Source organism: Elephas maximus, chromosome 17 (assembly GCF_024166365.1).
Source record: "Elephas maximus indicus isolate mEleMax1 chromosome 17, mEleMax1 primary haplotype, whole genome shotgun sequence".
Taxonomy (NCBI): domain Eukaryota; kingdom Metazoa; phylum Chordata; class Mammalia; order Proboscidea; family Elephantidae; genus Elephas; species Elephas maximus.
Window position 1 is genome coordinate 14,471,268 of NC_064835.1, and position 6,000 is coordinate 14,477,267.

Genomic DNA, 6,000 nt, shown 5'->3' on the forward strand with positions numbered 1-6,000 from the left:
TTACAGAACAAACTAACTTCTCATTAAACAGTTAGTACACATATTGTTTTATGACATTGGTCAACAACCCTACAACATGTCAGCATTCTCCCTTCTTGACCTTGGGTTCCGTACTACCAGCTTTCCTGTCCCCTCTTGCCTCCTACTCCTTGACCTTGGGCTGGTGTGCACCTTTAGTCTCGTTTTGTTTTATGGCCCTGTCTAATCTTTGGCTGAAGGGTGAACCTCAGGAGTGACTTCATTACTGAGCTAAAAGGGTGACCAGGGGCCATACTCTTGGGTTTCTCCAGTCTCTGTCAGGCCAGTAAATCTGATCTTCTTTTGTGGGTTAGAATTTTGTTCTACATTTTTCTCCAGCTCTGTCCAGGACCGTCTATTGTGATCCCTGTCAGAGTAGTCAGTGGTGGTAACTGGGCACCATTTAGTTGTACTGGACTCATTCTGGTGGAGGCCATGGTAGATGTGGTCCTTTGGACTAATCTTTCCCTCATATCTTTGGTTTTCTTCATTCCCCCTTGCTCCCAATGGGGTGAGACCAGTGGAGTATCTTAGATGGCTGCTCACAGGCTTTTAAGACCCTAGACACTACTCACCAAAGTAGCGTGTAGAGCATTTTCTTTATAAACTATGTTATGCCATTTGAGCTTGATATTCCCCAAGACCATGGTCTCCACAGCCCTCATGTAATTTGATTTCTTGACTGCTGCTTCCATGGACGTTGATTGTGGATCCAAATATAATTAAATCATTGACAACTTCAGTTTTTTTCCCCACTTATCATGATGTTTAGCAGTCCAGTTGTGAGAACTTTTTCTTTCTTCATGTTCAGGTGTAATTCATCCTGAAGACTGTAGTCTTCGACCATCATCAGTAGTCTTCATTTAGCTTCAAGTAGTCTTCGTTTTAGGCAAGCAAGGTTGTGTCATCTGCATATCGCAGATTGTTAATGAGTCTTCCTCTAGTCTTGATGCCAAAGATCAATTGCTACAAAAGAACATCATGTTTGGGAAGGTAGTGGCCCAACAAAAATGAGGGAAAACCTCAATGAGATAGATTGACATAGTAGCCACAAAAATGGACTGAAACATACCAATGATCATGAAGATCCTGCAGGACAGGGCATTGTTTATGTTCTGTTACACATAAGGTCACTGTAAGTTGGATCTGACTCCATGGCAACTAAAAACAACAATAACAACAGCTTTGTGCCAGACACGCTCCAGGAACTGGATATACTGCAGTGGACAAACAAAAATCCCTGTCCTTGGGGAGCTTAGGCTCAAGCAGAGGGAGACAAAATAAACAATATACACAAAGTGATTAATAAATGACATAGTCTGTACAAAGGTGATAAGTGCTGCCACGGGGAAAAAAAATAGCTTCGTAAGGAAAACTGAATGTGTGGGAGGGGTGGGGAAGGCAGTTCAGACAGTTGTTGGAACTCAGAGTCAGGTCTAGGCTGGAGAGGCGTGCAGGAGAATTTTATCTGTAATGGTGGTTAGAGGGATGGGTAGAGAAAAAAGTGTGGAGAGACTCTTAGGAGTGAGAAGAGACCTCATTTAAGGAAGTTTCCACAGTAAAGGAGCCTGGGACAAGCTGTGCTAGGAAGGCTAGAGCTGTGGTAGACCCCAGGAGCACTCAGGAGCCAAGAGCAGAGACTCCAGGGAGGAGTACCCAAACCCGTTGCCATTGAGTTGATTCCTACTCATATTTTTTTTTTTCATAGTGACCCTACAGGACAAGTAGAACTGCTGCATAGGGTTTCCAAGGCTGTGAATATTTACTGAAGCAGACTGCCACATCTTTCTCCCTTGGAGTGTCTGATGGGTTCAAACCATCAACCCCTCAGCTAGCAGACCAACTTTTAACCACTGTGCCACCAGGGCTCCTGAGGGACTACCCATTCTGCCGAATACCACACTGTTGCTCAAAGGATGATGACTGACATCTACATGCACTTCCTCCATCCAAAGGCACCCTTGTGAGCAGTTCTCATGCAGAACAGCATGCAGTCAAGAGCCTGGCTTTCGCGCCAGACCACCTGGGTTCTAATAGTGTCTCTGCTACTCTGGAGCTGTGTGACTGTGAGTGGATCTCTTAACCTTATTTGTATGGGAGTTTTCTCACCTGTATATAAGGATAGTTTAGCATCTACTTCATGGGGTTGTTGAGAAGATTAAATTAGATAAGTTAGATAATACGTATGTAATGCCATGACTCAATCAACGTCATCTATGAATGTGAACACTTTTTATCCTTTCTACAGCCCTGGGAGGCTGGTCCTGTTTTCACAGAAGAGAAAAACCATCGGTGTGTCCAGCAGTTTGGTTTTTGGGACGTGGCGTACGTGGATGCTAGGTTAGTATAAGTTAAGCATGGAAGAGGAGGTGAAGAGGCGGAGTGACTTTAGGCTCTGCTTTCAAGACATGGGTTTATTGTGGGGAAAAAAAAAAAAGATCCAGGGAGGAATCTTTTAGTTTGGGAAAGAAGTGGGCACTTTGGTGGGCATAGGGGAGGTGTGAATGTCCTGGGAGAGCTGGGGATGGCTCCCAGGAGGTGGGAGGCTGGCCCTGCAGCCTCTCATCATCAGTCAGCTCCCTGCCACCTCTGCACTCACAGCTCTACTGCCCACACCACTCGTCTGCCTCAGGCTATGGTTACCTCTTTCAGACACATCCTTTCTCCTGAACTAGGTTTGCTGCTTCTGAAAGTGCAAAAAAGAAAACCCAGTGATGATGGTTAATTTTATGTGTCAATTTGGCTAGGCTCTGGTGCCCAGTTGTTTGGTGAAACACTGGTCTAGATGTTGTTATGAAGGCATTTTGTTGATGCAATTAACATTTACAATCAATTGGCCTTAAGTAAAACAGATTACCCTCCATAATTTGGATGGGCCTCATCCAACCACTTGAAGGCCTTAAGAGTAAAAAAATGAGATTTCCTGAAGAAAGAAGGAATTCTGCCTCCAGAATCTTGCTGAATTTCCAGCCTGCTGGCCTGCCCCTACAGATTTTGTAATTGCCAGCCTCCACAATCCCATGAGCCAATTCCTTAAATACCTCCATCCATCCATCCATCCATCCATCCATCCATCCATCCATCCATCCATCCATCCATCCATCCATCCATCCATCCATCCATCCATCCATCCATCCATCCATCCATCCATCCATCCATCCATCCATCCATCCATCCATCCATCCATCCATCCATCCATCCATCCATCCATCCATCCATCCATCCATCCATCCATCCATCCATCCACCCGTCTACCCATCCACCCACCCATCTACCTATCCATCCAACCATGCTTCTGTCCTTCCATTGATCCATCTATCATCACCATTTATGTATCCATTTTATTGCTTCCATTTGTCTGGAGAACCCTGACTGACACACCAAGGTCCCTGGTCATTACGACAGGTGGGGGCCTGATTAGGAGCAAGAGATGGGGCAGATAGTACATCCTCTCCATCACTACCATGCTCTACTGGGGGAGAGACCCCTGTTCTCTTTCTCAATCCTCAGGTGGTGGCATGCTAGGTCCTGGGTCTGGGCAGGCCTGGGAGGCATTGCTGGCTCTGGACCCCTGTCTGTCTTCCCAAGGGAATGGAAGGAGAGAAGCCCTGCTCTCAGGACCATCCCCCTTTCATTCAACATTCACTCAGCAGCCATTTCCTCAGCATGGGCTGTGGGGGTGGGGAGGGGATGAGGGTGACTGGATGGTGCAAAAAGACCTGGGAGGCATCAGGCCGCCCTCCAACCCTCAGGCTAGAGGGAAGCAGCAGTACTAAGTGCTGTGAGAGAGGCAGGCACACAGGTATGGGGACATAAAGGGGAACAGGGCAAGGCATTTGACCTGGGCCATGTGGCATGAGGAGGAGCTCACCTAGTGGATGGAGGATGAGTGAGGGTGGGATGGTGAAGACTGTGGTCTGGGGAAGGGTTTAGCAGTTCTCCCCACTTGCAGGCCACGTGCTGGGAGAGTGCTGAGGCAGAAACTGAAGGGACTTTGTGGGGAAATGTCTCCTCCCCCTCCCCACAAATCTTTCAGGAAACAGATCATGACTATGGGTAGAAGTCAAAGATCCTGGAACTTCACATCTGGCTTGTGTGATCCAGTCTTTCATTTCATTCCAGAAGAAACTGAGGCATGCCTGCCGAACATGACAAGCTACTATGTAGCACAGCTATAACTTACTTCTGGGAAATCAAGGAAACAAAACAGAACAAAAACCCAAACCTGTTGCCATCGTCAGTTCCGACTCTTAGTGACTCTATAGGACAAGGCAGAACTGCCCCATAGGGTTTCCAAGGAGCACCTGGTGGATTTGAACTGCTGACCTTTGTAGTTAGCAGCTGTAGCTCTTAACCACTATGCCACCAGGGTTTCTAATTCCACAGGGAAGAGTATCTGAGCAACCCTCGTACTACTCCAGGAAGGTAGCCCTGGGCTCAGAGGACCTTGAACTTACATCCAAGCCTTTAGATCCTGTGTCTCAGGGTCAGCATGCTCATGAGGTTTCCAAAGAAGGAATGGGGGTCAAGCAGTTCAGAGTGAGTACAAATGTACCTTGTCACATGCCACAGACCTACTCTGGAAATTTGTCTGTCAATCCGTTTTTGCAAATTCAACAGGATCTTAAAGAAATTAAGGGGAGTTGTCATTTGATGGAGTTCAAACCTGAGTCTTATTTTTGTCAAGTGAAGGGCCCTTTTGTAATGCAAATAATGTATCAGTTCTGAGAGCTGAGGTGCTGTCTTGGCTTTTTCAAAATAAGACACACCCCTATGGAAGCAGATTGTGGAGCTCTGCTGTGGCATTTTAGATGTAGGCTGGCGTCCATCTGTCCGTCCTCTGTCTTTGTTGTAACCACTTGCTTTGGTGGTCTTTGTTTGTATCAGGTATTATTTTGGCCACTGGAGGGCCCTCCAGCTAGAGAAAGACTGGAGAATTCCAAATGTGATCCTTGAGACCGGCCTCCAGCTCACACCCTGATTCCTGAGTGTGGCATTTCCTGCAAATCGGATTTCACCGGGGAGAGTAGCCGTAGCACTGATGTTTCTTTTATTTAGGAATTTAAGCATAAAGGAAACCTCTATTTAAAGGAGCAGCTTTTGGATTATAGTCTATTTGGAGCTGGAAAGGAGGTGCTAATCTTGTATGTGGAGAGTGATCTTGCAGAATTCACTACAGCTTAGGAGAGCGAAGCTTCGAACAAAGGTTATTTCTCCTTGTGAAGCACAGTGACAGCAAAATGCGTGGAGGGAAGTGGGGCAATAGAAGTGATTTTTATAATGAGGAAGAGAGAGTCTTAGCTAGCGCTGGGAAAACGGTTTAGAAGGCCAGCATCCTGAGTCTAAGAAAGCAAGAAATCACCAATATTTATTGTCATGCAACTTTTTTTTTCTCCTGCAGTTTTCCTACCCTATTGTTTGAGTCCAGCCCAGAGATTTTCTTTTGCTGAATGTTGGTTGTCTAAATACCCTAAATTCTGAGATCAAAGGTACCAAAGCAGCATTAAAAAAAAAAAAAAAAAAATCCATATTCAGCCTTCGATTGATCACAACACAGACCCGTTGCAAAACCAGGTAGAAATGAGAGAAGGTGTTAAGAAAAGAGCCCAGAAAAGAAATATGGGTCAGTGATCAGGTTTCCACAGTTTGCAAAAAAAAGAAAATTTATTAAAACTCTCCGTTTCAGACCAATACCAAAAAGGACTAAAATAAAATCTCACGTTCTAATGTTTTAAGGCCTGAAACAGAAAGTGAAGTAGATCGTATGGATCTGCGTGGTTTCCCTTGACTCCTAAAGTTCCAGCCCCAAAGCAGAGCAGCTGCAGGCAACAGGCTGATTTGTAGGTGGCTCCGAAGATCAGTTTGGGCCCTAACAATTTAAGAACTTGAATCCTATGGAGACAGATGTGACCAGTGGGGATACAGCCAGTGTATGGTGATACTGTGAGGGCTGGGCTTGTTCTCATACTATTTGTCCAGCTG